The sequence below is a fragment of the Pezoporus occidentalis genome, unplaced genomic scaffold (genome assembly GCF_034315485.1).
Source record: "Pezoporus occidentalis ecotype Australia unplaced genomic scaffold, CSIRO_AGI_Poc_V1 ctg28, whole genome shotgun sequence".
Lineage (NCBI taxonomy): Eukaryota > Metazoa > Chordata > Aves > Psittaciformes > Psittacidae > Pezoporus > Pezoporus occidentalis.
The window spans coordinates 4,855,058-4,878,978 of NW_026914718.1; the positions used below are offsets into that span (position 1 = coordinate 4,855,058).

Below are 23,921 nucleotides of genomic sequence, written 5' to 3' on the forward strand. Positions count from 1 at the left end.
CCAGGGATTTTTCATTTGTAGCATAGGGTGCAGGCCATGTTACAGGCACGGTGCACCAAGCGTTCTTTCACATAAGCCTTGAGTGCGTTTATTCTTTGTACATCATGAAGCAGTGATAAGAGATGAATTAATAAATATTCCAACAAGCACTTTTCATCTGCTGTTCACTGTAAAATAAGATTAAAACCTGTAGACTATGTTAGTTTTCCAGGGCAATAGGTAAAAAAAAGAAGACAAACACCTCAAAAGCTGGGTGTTAGCATTTATATGTGCCAAAATAAAAAAAAAGATATAGAAAAAGTCTGGATTTGCACTTCAGAAATAGTGCTGTCTTCATCCACTTCATGTGTGTGAAGCTACCCAGTTAAACTGTGATGTGACAAAGGCAGTATGTAACCTCTTTAAAGCCTATATAAATCAAGGCTTTAACCTACTGCTTTTAAAAGGGAATGCTTAGGGAATGCTTTTTTATAACTTCTTTTTGTATTCCATTTAAATGTAGATTTTTTTAAGGCCTTTAGGATAGTGGAGCGTCTTATGCAATGAAATGTTAATCAGGACTCTTTTGTAGCTACTTGGTTGGAGGATAAAATATTTAGTGCTGTTGTATATTGAGCCCACATTCCTTATGTACACACACAGGTTCTCTTTCTCTCTCCTTTTCCCTCTTCCCTGCCCCCCAACAATCAGAGGTGTAAGGAAATATATTAATTAATATTTGAAGAGCTGATCTGTGCTTTCCATTAGTGATAACCTGACTTGGTTACATTTCCACCAGACTGCTATTAGAGAAGTATAGTACTTGAGTGACTGAATGTAGTTAATGTCCAGGATTGGTCCCTTCCCTATTTATCCTGTTTCTGAGTAGAAAACAACTTCGGCTATCTCCAGGTAAGTGTCTTTGCTGAGCAAACTTGTGATATTGGAGATCTGGGCTTCTGTTTCCGTTGATTACAGTAATTTTCAGCCAGTAGATACAGCTGCATTGTACAGTCACATAGATTCCTTGGGGTCTGGTTTTGTAATGCTATAACCAACATACTGTAGCGTTCAAGGCACCACCTGTGTCCTGAAACACATGTGCCTGCCACTAGGAGTTGGGTTATTTAAGTGTGTATTTAGGTGTCTACATAGACTGCTCACAAGTTGAAGGCTTAAATAATCAGTTTAGTTACTAAATTTCTTTTTTTTTTTCCCCCCTAAGTTTCTGTCTTTTGAGTAAGAAAGTAAATTTTGTTCTTCACGTCCCATCATAATGATCATCCTAAGCTGATTTCTTCTGGTGCAGTGGGTCCGTTTGGTCCACGATTCATACTTGTTTCACAGAAGTCACATTTCATTTCAGGTATGATTCTTTGCTTTTGTCAGATGTTTCTTGATACTTCTGGATCTTTTGACAACTTGGATTTTGTGTTACTTGGTAAAAGTCGTTAACAATAGGGATATTGTAGGATTAGATTCAGTTAAACTAAGGTTTCCACTAAATCTTAGACTTCATGATACAGCAATGATCCTCCTTGATGTAAGGCTTTACTTCAGCTGTGTTTCTTGTATATCCTTTTCATTTTTTAAAGGAACATGCTAATGAAAGAGGCCAGGAGTCACTGTCACAGAATGGCAACGTGGGGTTAAGGGTGTAGGCTCTGCTTTCACTTAAATCCAGAGCACAGATTTGGACTGTGAGTATGAGAGAAGCAAGGGAGCTTGTCTAGTGTTTGTGTATTGGCAGGCATTTAGTGTGGGATTATACTTTGAGTTGTCTAACCTCTGCTTCCACAGAAATCTGAGTGTTCTACAGCACAGAGCTGTGTCAGTGCACACAGCCTGATGGGCCTTGTCTTCAAACTTGGCCACTGCACTGGAAATACTCATCCTGTGGTTGTTGTTATTTCCTTTTTAACACCGTGGGAGGGGGGAGCACTGATACCTTCTCAAACTTTTTCTGTTAGGCTCTTCCCTAAATGCAGTGCTGTCTTCCCAGCTGCCCAGAACTGTTTGCTGCAGGCAGATGGTACTGTGCGAAGGCAAACCAAGCCAAACACGTGAAATCAAAAGTCAAATTGCATCGTTATACTTGGTGTGTAACATGCCCCGAAACACTCAAGGATACCTTTTGTGGGGATGGTGGTATTAAAGTTTTCCATTTTGGAAAACTCTGCCAGCCATGTTCAGTCGATCTCATGGTATCACTGTATGGCACTGGGAAGCTAAAACCAAAGTTATGCCAAGTGCTTCAGTTTTGTATTTAGCAGGAAGCAAGTATAAACATTTTCAGGGTTTTTTTGCCAGTTTCTCCTGGTTGTGCAGGAATTGCCAGAACATCAGGAAAAACAAGTCCCCCAAGAGAATCACTTTTGTATGGAATGAACAGGCTGAACAGCCCATTGCTGTGCATGCTTCAGATTTCATTTCTCACTGAGATTTTGGAAAAATGCATGCTCCACAGCTCTGTGAGGAGCTCCATTTCACTTGAGGATTTTACTGGGAATGGTGCACTGAGCTTCTGTCTGGTTTATTACAGTGCAGCTACAGCTTTGTTTGTCAGTGACAGAGTGTTTTTAATGGTACTTTCTTAGCCTTATAGCAAGGAGTCTCAGACTTCAGACCTGAAAACAAGACGATGAGCAGATGAAATTTAGCAGGCAATGCTGTTACATCAAAGTATGGTAAGAGCTGTTGTGCTGGAACACAGGAAAGGTCAGCTTGGACGCCAGTAGGGAGCTACTTGTGTTGGCGGACTAGGTAAGATTGGCTTAGTGCCTGTATAAGTGATAGCATGCCCTTGGACGGCTTTGTTATATAGAGGGTAATTCTTGTTTGTGAAGCTTCATGAGATAAGAGTCACTGAAGTCACAAGAACAAGACACTCATTGATCATAAAAACTCTGCCAGGACTGTGCTCCTTCAGACCCTTGGGTCAGTTTATCTCAGTGTTGCTTGGGTGAACAGCTCTTCCTGGTTTACATTGGGTTAGAGAGTGGAAACAGGTTTTCACTGTTTAGCTTGTAAACCTTTGTGTGGTGTGCCCACTGGAAGTGCTTTGGGACCTTCCCCAGGGCTGTTTGAGCATGACGTGGGATCCTTGCATTTTTTAGAAGCAGTTGTGCTTTGCTCTGGCTGTAATCAGCTCCGCACAGCCTTTCAGTCACTGAGCGCAGCTTTGCAGAGCCTGTTAATGCTGTTCCCTAATTGCTTCTGAGCAATAAAAGGAACTCTTACACTGGCCAGATCTTCCTAAAAAATCACTGTTAAATATTAAGCTGTCTCTTATGGTTTAAATGAGGCAGCCTTGTTCTGTAGGGAGCAAGAGCTGGGACCAGACCAGTTACAGTCTGAGTCTGATTGACTTGCTATGTGACAAAAGTCTTTATTCTTTCAGGGCATGTTATTTTACTCTATAAAGAGAGGACTGTGTGTCTAACAACCTTTTGTTTAGGATGAGTTTGAAATACAGAGGATTGTTTGACATACACGTTTAAGGTGGGTACCTTGAGGGGCTTACAGCCCATTGTCCTGCTTCCCAGAGGACTTTGCAGATATCACACTTCTTCACTTCACTAGGGAAATGAGATCTTCCTTTACTTACCTACCCTGGCAAAAGGAGAAGAGGAGTCAGGACAATAAAACTATTTGCAGTGGTTTCCACTAGCTGCCTGTAGGAGGGAGGCAGTGTAGATGTAACTGGTCTTGCCCAGAGCAACACTGACACTGTAGATGTTCATAGAATCATAGAATCCCAGACTGGTTTGGGTTGTAAGGGACCTTAAAGCTCACACAGCTCCAACCCCCTGCCATGGACAGGGACACCTTCCACTAGACCAAGTTGCTCCAAGCTCCGTCCAACCTCACCTTGAACACTGCCAGGGATGGGGCAGCCACAGCTTCTCTGAACACCCTGTGCCAGTGCCTCAGCACCTTCACAGGGAAGAGCTTCTGCCTAAGAGCTCATCTCAATCTCCCCTCTGTCAGGTTAAAGTCATTCCCCTTTGTCCTGTCCCTACAGGCCCTTGCCCAAAGCCCCTCTCCAGGTTTCCTGTAGCCCCTTTAGGCACTGGAGCTGCTCTAAGGTCTCCCCTTAAGGAGCGTTCTCCTCTCCAGGCTGAACCAGCCCAGCTCTCTCAGCCTGGCTCCAGAGCAGAGCTGCTCCAGCCCTCGCACCATCTTTGCAGCTTGCTCTGGACTCATTCCAACAGCTCCACATCCCTCTTGTGCTGTTGCCCCAGAGCTGGATCAGGACTGCAGGGGGGGTCCCACCAGAGCAGAGAGGGAGAATCCCTTCCCTGACCAGCTGCTCACGCTCCTTTAGATGCAGCCCAGCACACGGTTTGTTTCTGGGCTGTAAGTACACATCGGTCATGTTGAGCTTCTCAGCCGGTACCCCAAAGTCCTTTTCCTCATGTTCCTTCTGCTAGGGCAAGGGAAGAAAAATGGGGAAGGACCTTCTGTATAGTAACAGTGGTGCAGGAGGTAGATCCTATGCTCTTCTAAGACGGCAGAGGTATCAAGGGCTCCCAGGCTTGTGTATCTGTGCAGCCAGGCGGCTACTCCCCTGTTTTAGGAAAGGGAATGGACTCTCACCAGCTGATGATGGCACCAGCCTGGTTCTGACCTGGGGGTGTTGGGTCAGGGCTGTATTTGCTACTGAGTTTGGTGCATCTTCCTCTGCCTGTGCTTTGCAGTCTGTGGAGGCATGGCTTAGGCTTGGACTGGGAGGACTGTGCTGTGGGATGTTGGGGAATGCAGTGGGGAGTGATGGACGATGTCAGATGAGGAAACAAGGCGGCTTCCCTCCAGGGTGAGGGAAGTGACATCTGGATAAAAAAAGGGTGTGAGAAATAATTTCTTAAATGGTGATGGGTAGAAGGTAAAACAGGGAAAAGAAATCTGAAAGTAAGTGATAGATGAGATACCTAGGAGAAAGAGAGCAGATGGGTGGAGGAAGGCAGACATAAGCTTACAAGGAAAAGAAAGATGAGCACATGTGAGCATTTTTGGGGGAGAAAACATCTGTGGTGAATCACAAGCAAAATAAAAATGAAAGTAGAGTAACAGAACTGAGGTTAGAGAGAAACAGAAAATCCCCAGGTAGGTAAAAACATACAGGAGGCAGGCCCGTGTCTGAAGAAGGCAGACAATTTAACGGCAAACTAATACACCTTTTGTTTAACATACTGAATCCCGGCTTCTAGCCCTACTCTTTCTGCTTCTCAAACTCAGACTTTCTTTGTCTGATTAATGAAGTAATTCAATACTGTGTGTGGAAAAGAGGCAGCATTTTGCACCTATAGAAAGAGTTATGTCACGTGTTTTGGTTAGGATGGTGAGCGTTACAAAAACAGTCTGTATGAGTGTTGTTAAGTTGGAGGGGATGGTGAGATCACAGCTTGAGCTGAAATGCAGACTTTGCTAAAGCAACCTCACGCATAAGAAGTGGCCTGTGCAATTTTTTCCTTAGGGAAGCCAAACAAACCTGAAACAAGAATAACTTCTCCCACGGATCTTTTTTCTTATGGCAGTCTTCAGGCAGGCCCCAACTGATGACTCTCATGACGGGAAACCTCAGTTTGCAAGTATTTTGAGTCACTAGGGTTCTCATTATCCAATGTCTACAAGTGATGAGTGGTGTAGTGCATAGTGGTAAACATGGAAGTACAGCAAGACTTGCAAAAACAGTATAAATCAAGTGGCGTTGGCTTTTTGGTGGCAGAGTTCCCAGTGGAGTTGCCCAGCAGAGGATGACAGGAGCTGTTACTCATGCAGGACGATGCCCTGCTGTGGGGAGGGGAGATAAGGCTGTGTAAGTGAGAGGGAAGGAATAAACAACATGAGGAGTTGCTGAATTTGCCAGGATTTGGAGCCGTGACTTCCTGAGGGGCATAACGTGGATGCGGTGCTGAAGAAAACGTGCTGCTTTTACTGCTTATTTCAGTGTAATCCTTCAGATTTCTTTTTTACATGGCACTTCAGGTCTGGTACCTGTGGTTCTCACTGGCCATTTCTGTTTGTGTATGCTGTGGGAAGACCGGCCTTTTCTATGTCCTCCTGTCTTTGCCTCCTCTTCAGTTTTCATCCTTTCCTTGCTCAGTTTTCTCAAGCCACTTTTGTGCATCACTCCCTGATCTCCTAGCTAAGCATTTCTTTGCCAGGTTCCTGGTTCCAACTCTTGTTTGCTCTCTTTGTGGTTTTCTTTGTATGCTCATATATTCATTGCCACTTTTCCATTCACTCTGGTTTCTCTTTCCAGTTCTTAAGCTTACCCCTTTTAAGACTGCCCTACAGTTATTAGGCCCATTTCTGCTTTGCCTTCTTTCCCATCTTCACTACAGCTCTGTCCACTGTCAGTGGGCAATGGAGTTGTCCTACACAATTTTCCTTGCATCTCTCAGTCTGGTTGCTGCTTTGGCAGTAGAACCTTAGCTGGTTTCAGCAGTACCTGTGTCTGATGCTTTATTTGCTGCTTGGTATCATTAGAGCAGAATTTATGACCTTCTATTTTCTAGAGCTGTTTTTCAGCTCAGTCTATGGAAATGGCAGTTCTGGTTTCCTTCAGGTCAGTTAAAGATCTATTAAAGGTTCCCTTTTTCTGCTATCTATGTAATGATATTTATTTTTCAGTAAGAATCTTGAGCACTGAATTAATGAAGTGACTCCAGTCACTTTTGCAGGAAAGAGAGAAGAAAATGGGTGGCATTGGTAGCACATTAAGACAAGGTGGAAACGTGTATATGAGACTTTCCTTCTGTTCGTTCACCCTCTGTAAAGCCTTTATGCAACTGGCAAGATGAGGACTCCTTTATTATATGTCTCTGTTCCAAAATCAGTTGGGACAAGATAGGGTGATGAATGGATGCCTCAGGGCTCTGATGAAAAGCTGTATTTATTGTTTTAAAAAGTCTTCCCATTTAATGAAAACCAGGCACCACACTAGACTGAGCATGCCCTCAAGATATGCCAATGTACACAAAACTCAGCAAAATCTGTGAATCACGTTGCATAAATGGTTACAGATACTGGCACTGCAGTTCTTCACAGGCACATGATGGTGATGTTTACAAGCTGTAGGCATTGTGTGGCTTCAGATTTGGCTTAGAAGTGATGCGATACAGGCTTTATTGTTTTGAGGTTTGCAATAAGCAAAGAGTATGCATTGGTGTTTTGTGTTTGATTATTGATAGTGTGTGTGCCCAAATAGAACTCTCTCTTTATAGACATTGGCTTCGATGCCAGATGTTGTTATCAAGATAAGTGGATTTCTTAAATGAAGTTCTGCCAAGGCTTGTTAGGCTTTGGTTAGTCCTGTAGATACTGGTCAGCAGTTCTGAGGTACTGCTCTCAACTGGGAAGGGGCTATGCTTGGATATGCAGTAAAGATGGTACAAAACTTCCCATATGCATGGAATGGATTTAAGGGCACAATGAAAGATTATTTTGTAATCATCATTTCCCTCAACTATGCCTGCTGTTTGTTCTTGTCATTTATTTTGATGTGCTAATCCGTTGCTCTTTTCCAGATGAAACTGACAGCGAGGTTGTTAATTTGTTTCCTGAAAGTGTCTTGCCCACAGGAGTTGGGAAAAGCCCATGGAAATATTAAATATTCCCCAAATGGAATAAGCGTTTCCTTTAAGACCACATCTAGGTGTGGAACAGCTTTTTCCTCGCATTCTGGCACCACTCCAGAGGCTAGTTTGGGCTAAGTCATCAGGGGAGCTGTTAGCTCTGAAGATCTTGGGTAGGAATGTGACCTGTTGAAGAGTTCAAGTTACTGATCTCTCAGTGTGACCGGCTTGTCTGCAGGTATAGCAGTGGTGAGGGGCACAGCGAAGAGCTATGTGAAAACCAAAATAACTGAGCTGTATGCCTACTGAACAGGTCTGGGGATGCTGAGTGTTTTCTGTGTAGGACCAGTAGCAATGATGGAGTCCGTGTGGTTTATAAACAGCAGTGATACAGAGCACATGTCATGGTTCATAAACTGCTGCCACCAGATTCCTTGGACATGATGATGAGCACAGTATAATTAACCAACATGTACATGAGCGTAAATGAGTTTTATTCTGTGGTATAAAGCTGCAAGTGAAACTCCTCTATGATTTCTGTGTTCCCACATCTCTAGGAATGGTACAAGTCCACAGTACAAGGTCAGCCTTTACTCTGACGTACAAAACACGGAGATAGCTTCTCCAGAGTGGAATTGGAGTATTTTTGGAGAGCTCGCACTGTAGTGTTTGGAGCAGTTTCAGAGACAGAACAGTTCTTCCTCTTTCAAGCTTGTGGAGACTGATCATAAATTCCAGAAATGAAGGAGAAACCAGTTCCCTTTAAATTTCAACTTCTTCCCACAGCTACCCTTTGCAGCCTGGATGAGGTGAGTGTGGGAAGAACAGCCTTTGGCTTTCATTGCAAAAAGGGGAGTAATGACATCTGTGTAACACTGACTTACTGGTGAGGATTTGCTATTTGGCTGCTTGTGCTTGTTAGCATGCCTTTGGGAGGCAAGGAAGCTGGAGACATGACTTCTGTGGAATCCATTGGAATCCTTTAACTTAATATTTCATAACATTTCATTAACTTATGTAGACAGAATCTTATGTGCAGTTTGCATTGCCTGTGCTGTCAGTCTGTACTCATTATAGTACAGATGCTGGTGACTTCTCTGTGCTGAAGTCTGTAAAAGATGTGGAATTATTCACTGTCCTCTACAAAAGTTTAATGGTGTGGAGAATGCGGTACCTATGTGTAGGTGGTAACTTGAGTGTGTCCTGTATTTAAATGGACAGGTCCATAAATATTTTGTTAGTCCATACAGGATTATTTCAAGGGAAAACTGGTGCACCAACAGCTGACCAGTTGTGTCCTCACCACTGCCCTGCTGACTGGCCACGTAATGACAGCTCCTCGATTGCTTGTAGCTCCTTTCAATGCGTAAGGCACAGTTAGAACATGCATGTGGTTCTTTCTGGATAGGTAACTTTGGTAGTTGCTGTCAGGATATTTTATGTTAATATTAAAAATCTTGGATCCTAAACCAATCCAATGACTAAGTTCTGAGCAGCCTCATGAGAAGTTTGAGGCACCCTGCTGTGTTTTCTTTTGACCTGGATTATTTCTGGGGATGGGAGTATTTCTGTGCAATTTTTAATGCTCTGAGGCAACTCTTTGGCCTGTATAAATCAAATATGCATTCTCTGGCACCTAGATGGTGCTTACTATGTCAAGCACAAGACTTTGCTGAAAGCTTCCTCTTTTAAAAGATCAGGCTGCGCATTTTGTCTTCACCTAAGAAGGTGGGAAAGTTCTGTAAGTGGAAGAGTAACAGCACAGATGTTAAATGAAGAAGTATAATATTGAACAGATAAAGATACGTGTTTTCTTTCTGTTTTCCGATGTTTAAGATGCTCTTTCAAATGGAGATCTTGCTGGATGATGCTGTTTTACCTTGGCATATGTTAATAGCTGCCCTGAACCCACTTATGCTCCTATGCAAGAAGAGATTTAATGGTGCATAATGAACTTTTGCCAGATGCTTGACAGTGCAAAGATTTTAACAGTTCGTGCAGGAAAGGTATAAAACCAAAACGTTTAGATTTTGGATACAACAACTCCATCTGAATTGATAAAAATTGATGCAAGAGCGGTTGGTGTAAAATGTAGACTGTTCTGAACTAATATTGACCCAGTATGTCAGTGTAGTATGTGTCAGAGTAACACATGAGATCACACAAACACTGATTTTAAAAGCATTGCCCTTGGACCCAAGTTTCTTTGGCTTTTTAGCTTGCCTTGGTGTGTGCTGCACCAAACCCTGGGCTCTGGGGAAAGGCTGATTGCTTGAGGGATTCTTGGTGCTGAGACTGCTGTAGAAAGGATGGATCTTTAAAGTGAGCTTTAGTAGTGTGTGGACTTCGTGTATCCACACGTGGGTGATTTATTGACCTTCAAAGCTGGTCCTGGAAGCTGGCAGGACAGACTAAAAGCACATTCTCTAGCTTGCTGTTTTGCTTTCCTTCCCATGGTGGGTAGTGAAAGAACATAAGGAGAAAGAAGGGAAAGTAGAAAGGGGGAGCTTATGGGGTAGTACCAGTAAAAACTCTTCCTCTGAGTCTCGTTCTTATTGGTCCAGGTACTGCAGTATCAGAAGTGGGAATATACTTAGCCTAGCTGTGGTTCCTTGCTTATTGGCATGCTTCAGGAATGTTAGGAGTGTGCTGATTTTTCCCTGATGCTCAAGAATCTTGCATATCTGCAGCTACTACTCATACTTCAAAGAAGCAACACTTCAAAGTGGTGTCCTTATGGATACTGTGACACCAAGCTTGTGCTTCCTTTAGCCTCAGATTCTGTCTTTTTGATTCTGACCAGTGTTCATTTCTGCTAATGAGGGATAGCTGTCAGAGGCTTTACAGAAGTCCTCTGTTGAACCCTGCCTCCCTCTTCTCTTTCTGTCTAAGTTACAACTTCTTATAAATGTTCATAAGCAGTAATGTGGTTTGGATCCTGAGAGCTAATGAAGGCCAGCAGCCCAGAGATTGCACAGATCTGTTTTCTGTTACTAGATGGTCATGCCTTTATTTTGATGGGCTGCTGTAACCATCCTTCTGTGCTGGTTTGGGCAGTTCTTCTCTCACCCAGTTTCTTGCAGTGAGACGTTCCAGTGCGTGTTGTCACTGGTCTGCTTGTGTTCAGCCTTTTGCTAAAGACCTCAGGAGTAGCTGGCCAGATATTTCTGGAAAGGAGTTCAAGAAAAGCACAAGGGCCCTTCCAGATGATGTGTGGATACAGCTCAGTTGCTTTTGTTACTGTCAGTTACGCTGGTGGTCATCTATTTTGAAAGAAATATACTTAGTATATGGACCTTTGACTCTAAAGGCTGGAAGTAAAGTATTGATGATGGTAACATCTGTGGTATGCAGTTGTGTACAAGCCTGGTAAGACAGTGAACTTGTTTATTTGTACCTATTCTGGGAGGGAAGGAACATCATTTGGTTTGTAGGTCTGCCAAGAACCATAGAGAACCTGTGAAAACAATGATGTTGTGATGCTTTGTGTTCAGTGATATCTGGGCAGCTTGGCCACAGGAAGAGGAGGTATGGGCAAAGGTTGGAATGATGTGCTGCATGCTTTTATTTTGGGTGGATGAATGGACAGATGAAAAAGGTTATTAATGAGAGAACTTCAGGTTTGTTATTTAGTACATGCCTTTTACTAGGAGCATTGGATGCTTCAGATACAGTTACTGTGATTGATATAGTAGCAACTATGAAAATACAAATGTGGAAGGCTTTAAGGGGGCAGTACCATATTGATGCTGGGCTGCAATAATGAAGGGCCTACATTAAGATTAGGTAAGTGCCTGCTCCCTGTAGCCCCACAGTGCAGCTTCTTGCTGCCTGTTAGCAGGGCCTAAACAGTATGGTATAACTGGTCTGTCAGAGTTGGGTGGATATATCAGACTTTTTTGTTCAAAATTACTTGTAGGTGTTGTCTTGGCTGTTTCCAAGCTCACTGTGCTGCAGGCAGTTGTAACCAATGTCATTCTGGGTGCCATCACTGTGGCACTTTTCTCATGTGCATAGTTTTTGTGGAGCATTTCAGTATCAGCTTCTTTATCGACTTGTCTTCCCTGGCACCCTTGTCTTGTGCTGCTGGTGAAGGCCAGTGCCGCCATGCACAGAGCTGGGTAGCGGTGTGATGAGGATTTCCTCTCTGCTGTGTTATCCCCACCCCCCCACCCCAGTGTGCTGTTTTCATACAGCACAGAACATGTTTCTGCCTGTATTTGCATAAGCTGCCCCCAGATCCTGTTATCTGTCTACATCTCTGTTACGCTGTCATTCACTGCTGGGTTTCTGCCAGCTGGGTTTATCCTTCATATTAGCAAGATGTAACTGCTGAATCAGTTTTACACATTTTTCTATGCGGATTTCTTGCCTTTCCCCCCCACCCTCTGTGTGCAAAAGGGACAAATAGCATTACTGGTAAGCTGGAATTTTGCATAGCCGTTTCCATGTGAGGTCAAATTCACTGTTGTATTTAAAACCAAGCTGAGAAGATTGGGAAGGAAATGAAATCCTTCAGAGCTTGTTGTTGGACCGGATGGACAGTGCCGTATTACCTCGAAGGCATGAAAACCTGGGATATTTATTAGCTTTGCTTAAAGTCTCTACCAACTTTTCTTTCTAAAGGACTGTATTGCCTTCAGGATGGCAGAGGAAAGGGTGATAGGGCAGTGGGAAGGAATTATTTGCTAGCCTTTTATATTTTACTCAGCAGTGACTTTTTGATAAGGAGAAAAAAAGGCGAGTAAGAAAGGGGTGGTGAATAAAAGAGAAAAGTGGAATAAGGAGAAAGGTGGGAAAGTAAGCATGAAGAGGTAACACAGGTATTCTTGTCAAGTTAAAGTAAGTCTTTGTTAAAGTACTTTTGTGCTAGATGGAGTTCCTCAACTGCTGGCTGTGTAAAAATGAATAGATTTCCACAAGTTTATGTAAGGCTGCATTTTTAGCTGTTAGCTCTTATGAAGCCATTCTGTTTATGCATATGGTCACAGAAATTATATCCTATTTGAAATACTCATGTTATTAAAAACAAGAAGAGTTTTGTTGTTGTTAGTTCTCATAGAAGTCTTGATATGTTTACTAACAGGAAGAAGTGTAACTCCTTTAAAGAAAAACTAGATGCAAGCCATATGTAGTGTGCACGGAAGGAAGCATCTACAATCTGGTTTGAGTAAAGAACTGTTCTGTGATCTCTTTGTAGAGCTGAAGGGAGAAGTATTTTTTCTTTAACAATCCCCTTGTCCCAATTTTGTTCTGTGGTTGATTTTCCTCCCCAGATTTGTTAGCTGTTAGGAGATGGTAACAGTGTTCTAAAACGTATTATTCCTCAATGGGAAATACAGCTTCCTCCAAGTTTGAAATGAAACGTCTTGGCAGTGTGAGTTAAAATCCAAAAGATGAAATCTAAATCTGTACCAGCTACACACACACACACACATGCTTGGGAATGTTTCATGAATTATAGGGTTACCCTTTGTCTTATTTGCAAGCACCCAAAGCAGAGCTTCCATGATTTTGTGTGCTCTGTTCAAAGCCATCTGAAGCTCTGCAAGTAAAGAATTCTTGAGGGGTTTTCTCCTGCCTCTTATTTCTACTTTTGTTCCTCTAACGTGGAGAGTGTCCTGACTGTGTAAAAAGAAAAGACAAGATGAGGTTTAATTACTCCACAGCTTCAGTAACTCAACTGAGAACAGTGACGGTTAATTGTACTGTACAGTTCATCTGTCTTCACTGGATGCTGGATTTAAGAGTTTGCAGCCAGGTAGGGTACATGTGCTTTTCTTCTTCATGTAATCAGGAGACTAGTGGTACCAGACAGACTCCAACTCAAGTGATTTTCCCCATTCACTATTGGGGGTAACAGTGATGGAGGCAGAGGGAAATACTTGAAAGTCTATGACCTTTTGCTTTCCAGGCAGACTGCCTCTGCAGCAGTGAGGCAAGGCACATCCAATGAAAATTGGAAGGGAATGGTGAATATTGAGTGTTGCATTCAAGAGATTATTTTAAACATGATGAAAAAGGGAGAATTTCTTGCATTTCATTTGTGAGACTCCACCATGATTGAGGCCTGACCATGTTTGCGCTTAATGGCCATCTCACTGTCTTTTGTAGAGGTGACTGTATGTATTTTGGGTAACATGTTTAAATATAGGCTCTCCAGTAGACCTCATAGAGCCTCAAATTGTGCAGCCTGAAAAACATTTTTCTGTGGTGCCCCTGAAGGACCCATTCTGGGAGGCCTCACTTTGCTCAGTTGTGGATGTATATCTGATAACAGGCAATTCCTGCTATGGAGAGCTTATAGCCTGAGCAGTCAAAACCAGTACCAGGCAGATGGATGAAGAAAGTGTCAAGACAAGTAACTGGCTGCACAACACTCAGATCTTGGTCTCTAGTCTTCTGCACAGGCATAGATTAATATCAGTTGCTCACTAGGACACACAGGGGTTTGAAATGCAGTTGCTAAAGCCAGTGTGGATCAGTAAATCATGGCTGCAATTTCTCAGTGATGCTGAAGTCCATATTGTTTTAGGCCTTGGCTCCCAGGTGTCCCATTTGAGGAGACTTAAAGTTGGAATGATTCACTGATATAACGGTCTTGTTTGCATTCATACCATTGCATCTCAGGCACCCGGATGTCTACAGCGAGGTGTCTCTGAAGTAAGACATCTGACCCAAGGGATGTTTTTGGGAATGGAGGTATCTACCAGTCCTGAAATGTCTATCATAGCCTTACTGATCATAAGGTTAAAAATATTTGGTGTTCTCCTTAGATTTTAAAAGATACGGCTGTGCTGTCTTTCAGCTTACTGTAGCTGAGGGTACCTTATTACAAAAGGTTAGACCATATATTTGATTAAGATAATTGAGATAAGGCTGTTTATTCACTTAGAGGAGTGATATTGTTTGGTTGCTGTTTCAGTGTTCCAGTTCGAGCTTTGGAATTGCTTGCCCTGGCTAACTTATCTAGCCAGTGAGAAGGTGATCTGGTCTGTCCCATGCAACTGCATACATCACTGGGACTTAAGTTTTCCCAGTACACATCAGGTGCATTATTTGAAAGTGATAGTTATTCACTGCTCTTCAAATCCCCCTGCAATATTTGGTTGCTGTAAGGAAAATAGAGACTGAATTTTGTTACCTTCAGTTTGGCTGCTTTAATTCTTGAAAGATTAAATTGGACCAAACAGTTGCATAAGTAAATTGAAGATTGGATGCACATACTACTACTGAATGGCAAAGAATTCTTTGCATTCCCTGTATTTCTAAAATGGTGGATTCACCTTATCTGTTTATCTTTCTGAAAAGTAGATGTCTAACTGGTGTTAATCATCTGGGTGATCGGTGATGTCCATCTGAGGAATGTTTTGAGTTAGACATCTCCAGACAGTGATTCAGTCTTTCTCAGCTAATGATAAAGAGCTTAGGCAACTAGATTGTATTAGAGCTAGGTGAGATGGATCCTACTTCATTGCTCTGATGGCATGAACTGGCATCTCTCAGCTTCCAAAGACTTAACTGCAAGTGGTGAAAGTTGCAGGGATCGTTACTCCCCAGATATTACCTCCCTTCCTCCTGCAAAGCATGCAAGTGGACCTCAGGTATGTGTTTTATCTCATTGTTATGAGCCAGCTGCACCAAAGAAAATGCAGTGCTAAGGACAAGCAAGAGGAAACTGAAGAAGATCCTGCCTGATCCCCACTGTTCTGAATACCATGTGAAAGACAGCACTGCCTCTTTTCCTGGGCTAGTTCAGGATTTGATACTGAGAATGATGGGGGAAGGTTTAATTGAATGTGTGATGGAGAGTGGGAGTCCTCTCAGAAGGGAGAAAGGGGCAAGAGAGAAAAGAGTCCATAAAGAGAAGCTGAAGAAAGGAGCCCAAGCACAGCGTGCTGAGATTGAATGTGGGAACTGGAGAGAAAGATGGGCAGTCATCAGGAACAGGGCACACTGACTGGCATGCATGACTGAAGATTAAGAGAAAAAAATCTGAGGGAGAAAATGGGAACAGCTGAGCAAGGAGATTCTTCCCACAAGGAATAGGATGAAGAGCTTAGATTTTATGGTTACTGTATATTGACTGAAGAGAATGGGTCAGAGATGAGAGGCTTGTGGAGAGCAGGGTTGGTACAGCAGATTGGACTGTGGGGAGGAGACAGTAATGGGGAAGATGCAGCAGTTTCAAAATAGCAAGGTGAAAGATGGAGCAGAAGTACAGTTCAGTGGAAGCAGCAGCAAGCTTGCTCTCACTAGAGCAACCTTCCTCTTCAAAGCCTGGGGTGGGACTTAACATGCAGAACTTGCTGTTATCACCAGCTGTCTGTGAACCCTTGACAAGCTGACTGTTGTGTTCTGCTGTGGATGTCTTGGGAGGGGGGGTACAGAGCTTACAAGGTGTTCTGTTTGCTCAGCTTTTCAGAGGGCTCAGGTTGAACCAAAAGCACCCATATCTTATGGCTGCTGCATTCAGCTTTCTGTTCTGCTTTTTTTCTTTGTTGCTTTTTTGTACTAAATAAAAGCTTCATGCAAGTCATTAAATTCAAGGAATATTGTTTATATCAGGAATGTCAACATGGAATTCTGTCTGCCTATGCATCATAATGCAGTCTTTAATTAGAAGATCATATGCAGTTATCCCTTCCTAGTGTGGTGGCCTGAAGAAACAGGACACGTGACTGTAATATTTCTTTCTGCACATCCTTTTCTTATTATAGCCCATTACCCCCTTGGCCAACTTTTGCTGCATTGACATGGAGCTGGAGGTCTTGCTGACTATAAATTTTGTTATTAAAATCATAGAATGGTCTTTCAGGAAAGGACCTTCAGATCATCAAGTTCCAACCCCCCTGCCACGGGCAGGGACACCTCACCCTAGATCATGTCACCCAAGACTCTGTCCAACCTGGCCTTGAACACCACCAGGGATGGAGCATTTACAACTTCCCTGGGCAACCCATTCCAGTGCCTCACCAATAAAGAACCTCTTCCTTATATCTAACCTGAACTTCCTCTGTTTGAGTTTAAACCAAGTAGAAGAGAGTATCCTTCTGCTACTATAAAAGGTGATGTTACAGGCCTAAATCACCTTTTAGATGGAAAAAAAAGCCTGCTTAAGGAGAGTGACTTTGTAGAAGCGCTCCAGAAGTGAGGACATCTTCAGGTACAACTCCTGCCTTTTTGAACACATTAATGGCCAAAGTGCAGATACGTGGGAGCTTTTGTGGTGTCGTTAATTACAGCACACCTAGAATGGTGACTGCTTGGGGCAGGTCACCACCACCAATATATGGTGTGTTTCTGGTTTTCTTACTGTGTGACTTGCAGCTGGCCTTCAAAAAGGTGTGCATGCCAACAAATGCAATCATAGATAACTCTTAAACACAAAATGTGTAAAGTAGATCTGATGCTAAATGCCCCAGAATATGGGTTTTCTTTATACTGGGCACTTACAGCTAGGGATGCTGAATGGGTAGTCTCCGTAGTGGATAAAACCATCTTTTCATCTTGCAGAGCTGTTGTAAAATACATTTTGTTAATATTAATGAGGCATTTGGATAGTATTGTGATGAGTGCCACAGAAAGCCCAGGAGGCAATTAATAATTCCATCTGGAGAGCTGGGCTTCACTGAAGTGCAGCACATGGAGCACAGGGGCCACATCTGAACTCAGAGAGGAGAACCAGGTAGTGACAAGCACCTTAATAAACCCACCCTGTGCACTGGATGAAGCTGGGGTCTGGCAGAGCAGAAGTGCTGTGTTGTCATTGAGTCACAGACTGGTTTGTGTTGGAAATGACCTTAAGGCTCATTCCACCCCCCTGCCATGGGCAGGGACACCTTCCACCAGACCAGGTTGCTCCAAGCCCCTGTGTCCAACCTGGCCTTGAACACTGCCAGGGATGGGGCAGCCACAGCTTCTCTGAGCACCCTGTGCCAGTGCCTCAGCACCCTCACAGGGAAGAACTTCTTTTCATCTGACCTCAATCTCCCCTCTGTTAGGTTAAAGCCATTCCCCTTGTCCTGTCCCTACAGGCCCTTGTCCAAAGCCCTTCTCCAGGTTTCCTGTAGCCCCTTTAGGCACTGGAGCTGCTCTGAGGTCTCCCCTTAAGGAGCCTTCTCTTCTCCAGGCTGAACCAGCCTGGCTCCAGAGCAGAGCTGCTCCAGCCCTCGCAGCCCCGTGGCCTTCCTCTGGACTCTTCCTCTTGTGCTGTTGCCCCAGAGCTGGATCAGGACTGCAGGGGGGTCCCAGCAGAGCAGAGAGGGAGAGCCCCTTCACTTGACTTTGTATGTGTCTTGAAGTGGAATGTAGTCCACATGGGAGGCCATGACTGGTGCACAGGCAATCTTGGTTTTCCCATGTCTGTCCTTTACAGGTTTGACATTACTCTCAGATATTCTCTTGTATTATTTATACTCTAATAGCTTTGTGTGTGTATAGATGTGTAATGCTTTATGAACAGTGTATGATAGCTTTGTTTTGTGGTAAAATGCTTGCCTACTCTCAAGTCCTTACAAGTAGAATGTTACAGTTTGGGAAGAAGGAGGATAAATTAATGACCTACTGCTACAGAGTAGGAAGCTGCAATCATGTAATGGACTTTCCTACTTGGTGCTTCTCAGATGAGTAGCTGTGGGACACAGTCCTAGGTGATTAAGCAGTGCCGGTTGATTTTCTCTGTCCCCCTCTTCAGCCATACTGCTGACGCTATGTTCTGTTGACTAATGATTTAGAAACCTCCTTGTGTTCCATTAAAACTTTAATTAGTGACTCAGTAATGAGACAACTTGCTGGGCTGCAGGTATTTTATTGGTTTAAGGTGCAATTTGTTCCCAGCTTCCTTTGGGACTGGTCCTGCCGTTGTTTCCTGCTTGTAACTTCCACTGAAGTGAATAGTGGTCTTGTCTTGTGGAGGAGTTGAGAAGAGAATGCATAGTTGTCTCAGTTTATGGTTTGTGATGGATTGTATGGTCAGCCTGGCAAAACAGACTCTGTGGTCAGTCTCCATCTTTATGTCTGTATAGTTTTGGGAGAGGCTGACAAGGCCGTTTGGTATACAAACACATTTCTGTGTATTCTCTTCCTCGGTGGTTGAGGGGCACTGTGGAAGACAGCCTGCTGTCCTCAGAGTACTCAGTAACTTGCTATAATGCTATGGGCATCTTCATCATCCAGATACCTGTGGTTCTGCACACTACAGCAGTGAATCTGTTGCATGCTGGTGCTGTAAGTTAGAAGATTTAGCCTAGAAACTTGCTCTGGGTCACATCCCCAATCAGCAGCTCTGTTCAAAAGACAAAGCTGCTTGGAGCAGGAATGGACCATCCTGGGAATTCCCACCAGGGCATAGCTTTGTGTCTTGATTCTCTGGTGTCTAACAAGATGCTGGCTCTGAATGATTTTTCTCCTTGTGGGGTCTTATTGCACCTTGCTTCTTAAATACTTCCTTGTATGATGAAGAGAAATCCTTCTGCGACCTTAGAGGGGCTGATATAGAGCATCTCTTCCACCCGGCTGTTTATTTCTTGGCTTGTTGTTTGTAAGAAACTTGTGCCTCAGACAAAAATGGTTTAATTTGATCACTGGGTTTGAAAGCTATGGAGAGTTGATACCAGACTTTCTGCCTTCCCTTGATAGCTGCCATTTAGTCTTGTTTCCTTTGGAAACATTTACACTGCAGTTTACATTTGTAACTCGAGGTGCCATAAGCTACACTAGTTGAAGCTGTAATGTGTTGTCCTGGCTAAAGATGTATGACATCTTGTTGAGCCAACATTCTGAGTCTTGCATAGACTTCACTGTGAACTAAGCTGGTAAGTTAAAGCATTAGGAAAAGTTTTAAAATCAAAGTGTTGTCCAGCCACTTACCTGCATGTTTTGCACTGTCTTTTCTGCAGGAGTCATGCTTGCTTGAGTGTGTTAGCTGGCCTTTTGTACAGCCATGGTTTTAAATTCAAGCCCAGAGAAATCTGAGTGCAGGTTGTGAAGATGGCATTGGAACTGTCTTGGAGAGCAAGGGGAGGTGTCTGGGAATGCTGTCAAACCCCCGGGTTTTAACTAAAAATGGTGAAGGTTAGGAGAGAATAAATATTCTTTTTTACTTGACTCTTTTGAGGGGAAAATCTGAAGCTGTGTTGGGGTATGCAGACTCAGACAGGAGTGATACATGTGGTGATGTGTGGTGGGATGGGGGGAGGATGGAGGGAGATAGGCAAGATAGCGTTCAAGTGTATTATTGCATCTGTTTACATAATTTATTCATGCACTTGTATAGTCTTTTTTCCACTTAACTTGAGGTACACAGTAATTTTCATGTAAGCCAAAGAAAGGGCAGTGATGTTACACAGGCCATGGTTTGCCCCAGTGTGAGGGAATTGCTCTGGATGGCGATGCTAACATTTAATAATTAAAATAATTGTTAAAGGAACAGAAACAAATAGAAAGCTTCATGTGCTCAGAAATGTGGAGAGATGAATTGTGAAGATGCCAGGAAGTGAACTTGGGATTCCTGCTTGCTTGATGTGCAGCTAGTTGTGAAAACATACAGCAACACTGTGCTTTGAAGAGTCGGTGAGCAAATGCAGGCTGTGGCAGAGAGCTCGCTTCAGCTGTTTCTGAAATTACATAGACACCCTTGATTTGTGCCAGTTAGATTGCTGGTTCCAGGCTTTGGTTAATATCAAAAGTAGCACATGTACTTTGATGTTAACACTCTTTAATGTCCAAGTTTACATCTTTGTTTCCGTGATTTTTGAAGATAAGACCCAAAAGGAGGGAAGTACGTAGTTCAGTGCAGCTGATGGTGGTAACCTTACTGCTCTGGAAAAGAATTTCCTTTCTAGCCTTTAGAAAGGAGTTGCAATAAGCAAGCCCAGTATGTATTCTGCTGTGAGAAGGCTGTGCACTGTCAGTCTTTTTGCCATGAAACTCTCCAGCATTTTCTGATGGGAATTTCTTCTTTACAGCTGGCTGGTTTTGATGTTGCAATTGTGGTGCATCTAAAAAGGCTAATTGAATTTTATAGAACAGATGTGTTAAATCTCATACTCTCTGGTAAGGAGGATATGTTAATACAACAAGTGGCACAGTTGACAACCCTGTCATGAATAACTGTACAAGTACCTTAATGTGTTTGGGCTACAAGTTATCTTCTGCTGTTTTTTAGAAGGCTGGTGGTAAAGGTAGTCCAAAAATGAGACTAGCATAGAAGTATTATTCTTAATATGAAAGATTAGGCAGTATGATGAGAGATCTGTATTACAGTTTCAGACTATGCTTTCTCTGTAAAGGCAAAAAATGGGTTCTTATTGGTGCAGGCAAGATGAACCTTTTGTCCTGCACTGGGGAAGAAAGAACATGGCCCCTCTTTGGAAATAAGCTTCGCTTAACAGTCTGTAGTGGGCACTAGTAAATCAAATCCACTGCTATTATTCAGTTCTTTTCAGGCAGCCATCATTCAGAACTTAAGGTAGTTTATAGATGAAGAGGAGGAAACAGTGTGTGTTGGGTGAGATTTCTCTGCTAATGATCTAATAGGCAGGAGGGTTGAATAGGGTGGGCATCATGAATTCGAGGCAGTAACACTTTAAAGGTTGATTTGTTTCTTCTGATGTTCTGTCTCTTTGTTTCTTCCTTTTCCTTCCCTGCTGAGAGACGAGGTAAACAGTTATTAGTCAATGTATTTGTGGAGAAGTTGTGCAAGTTGTGGACAACTATTTTATGTAATAGAATGGCAGGCACGCTGTGTTCTGCAGAATTGGAACATTTAATGTACTGCGTGATTTGTAGGGCAGCATTCTGCTTTCAGATCTAACGATGTTTCTGTATATAAGTCAAATGGACTTTGAATCCTTCCATCATTGCTGTGCTTATTTGCTATATAAAAATGCCTCTTCTCTTAGGAAATCAGTTACTGGTATTTTACCCACTTGGTGAGTGAAGAAGACAAAGTTGTGAGAAGTGGCTTATGGAGGACCAGGGTGAGATCTAAGGAGCAGAAAGATCTTCAAGCCCAGAGCCCACTGTGAATTCTCCCATAACACTTTTATTTGTGCAAGAGCTTGGAGGTTCAGTCTGTCATGACAGCTGTGTGTGAAATGCACATGGAGGCTGAGCTTTCCGTTAAAAAATGTGGTCTTTGTTTTTCACAAAGAAGCGCCTTTTCTGACATCAGTTTTGGGGGTTTTGCCTCACTTTTGTTCAGTGCAGTGTTGCTGCACCTTTTTATCACACAACTTATTAGCAGAAATGGAGGAAAATGGCTTTTAGTTTTGACTCTTCATGACAGGAAAAAGTCAGTGGCACACTTAGAATTCGTAGCAGTGTGTTTGAGCCTTAGTCTGCCTTTAAAAATAGGCTCCTTTTCCAGTAAAATTTGCTAATTCTCTTTTGTTGTTGGAATACTTTCTGGATTGGAATGGATCCTTCTTTACTGGCTACAGTTCTGCATTCTTTCTCAGCACACAGAAGTGATTATACTCCTGGGCAGTGTGCAGTGAGTTATTTTTTTAGTTTGCTTGTTTGTACATAGCCAAGTGACCTTTTCAGGTGGTTCCCTTTTCCTTCCCCAACCTCCTTCCCATGCAAATTGTGCTTATTTAATTTGTGTTCGGGGGGGGGATGAAGCTTAGTTTATTTTTCTATGAAATGAATGCTGCGTGAAAATCTAGGTAGCCAAAAATAAGAAGGAAAAACTAAGAAGGAAACATTGAAATCTCCTTTTGCCAGATTGTGCATGGACGAAGCCATCAAAACATGATTAACAAGTTAAGAATTCTCTTTTTGAGCTGCCACGGCTGGTAGTGCAGGAAGAGAGGCTGCTGTTCTAATGAAATTGTTCTGACTCTTGCTTTCTGAACATGTGAGTGCTTTTCTAACTTGCCTGTCTGTCTTATCTCAGGTGCCCATTGTGCAATGATCCATGGAAATCTGTAATATTGCTTACGACAGTTATAAGCACTTAAGTACCTGCATGTGGTTGATTGTTAAAAGCTTGTGGCAATATTCCAGTGTCTTCTAAAACCTGTTGTATAGCATTAAAGTTAGAAAGACAAATGCAGAAGTAGTCAAATTGAAGTCTCAAAGCCAGTTTTGCTCAACAGAAAGTATTAACTATTATTTGGTTTAATCCATAAAATGATGTGTGTTTGGTGTGCAGCTCCTTCTGCTGTGGGGTTGTGTTGAGAAGCTGGAAAAAGGTGATGTTCTTCAGGCTTTCTTGCCTCTCTCAAATACAGCAGGAGAGGCTGGCAGACTCAGCCAGAGGTTGGAAAGCCTGACCAGAAGTGTGCAGTGAAAGTGAAGAAGGGAGGAGAGAGGCACTGCTTGCAGCTGGCAGTAGTACTTGTGATGATGGGAATGCGAAGGTGGTAGGGCAGTGTGCATCTCTGCCGGAGCCTGTGCATCCTCTTTAGTGAAAAATACTGAGAAGAAAGTGATTGGATGGGGAAAAACTAGATTGGTCAAGCACTTGTTAAAGCCTAAGGAGAGACTTTCCTCTTCTTTTAAAGGGGGTGTCTCCAGGTAGGGAAGACAGCCTCTGAACTTCAACACTTACTGCATCTGCTTAGTAGTTAAACAGATGGTGTCAGGTTTGGGGTTCTCAGGATACCACATTCTTGAAGGAGCAGTGTTGATAAAAGGAGTATTTGAAGATACCTGTGCATTAGTGTCTCTGCAGTTTCTAACTAATGCACTTAGTCCAGAAGCTCATTCAGAGCATCAAATCCTTTGGCATACACGACTTGAGAGTTTTCTGGGGATGATTTTAATTTGCTTGAAAACATCCTTTCCTGTTAAGTCTTGCATTTTTTTTTTGCAGCTGCCTTCTCCTGAATTATTTAGACTATAGGTGAGGAATGTGAAAAGTCTCATTTCTGTGTTCAGGTATCCAGCATCCCTGTGTGGACACTTACACGCAGGCATCCATGTGTCACACAGAGCTTCCTTTGCAATTGGTTGAATTTCATGGAATGTAAGGTGGAGTTGAACGTGTGAGTGCTGTGGCCACATGTGTATACTTCTGTGTATAGAGAAATACATATACATCTGTAGATGAAAAACTTTATAGGCCATTCAGATTTTGGCCCTTGATGAAATCATTGTTCACAGCTGAGACTGCAGCCACCATAAATCAGGGCAGAGTAACCCATAACTTAGTTTTAAACTGGTGTGCTTGGGAGGCCAGAGGTACAGGGCTGTGATGGAAACACTGACTCTTACAGCAACTGTGCAAAAGGATGCAGCAATAAATAAATCTTGTAATGAAATGGGTGATTTTCTGTCATCTACTCTGAAGGGTTGCCGTAGCTCTGGGTTGTTGCAGACCACTTAGTGATTGGCCAGTGATTGTGCTTGGTA

General features: G+C 42.9%; 1 protein-coding gene across 9 annotated transcripts in view; it reads left to right on the forward strand.

The window, feature by feature from the left end:
* The window catches only part of GLI3 (GLI family zinc finger 3), a 209,048-nt gene that overhangs the window by 33,489 nt on the left and 151,638 nt on the right, over positions 1 to 23,921 (forward strand). The window lies entirely within an intron of this gene.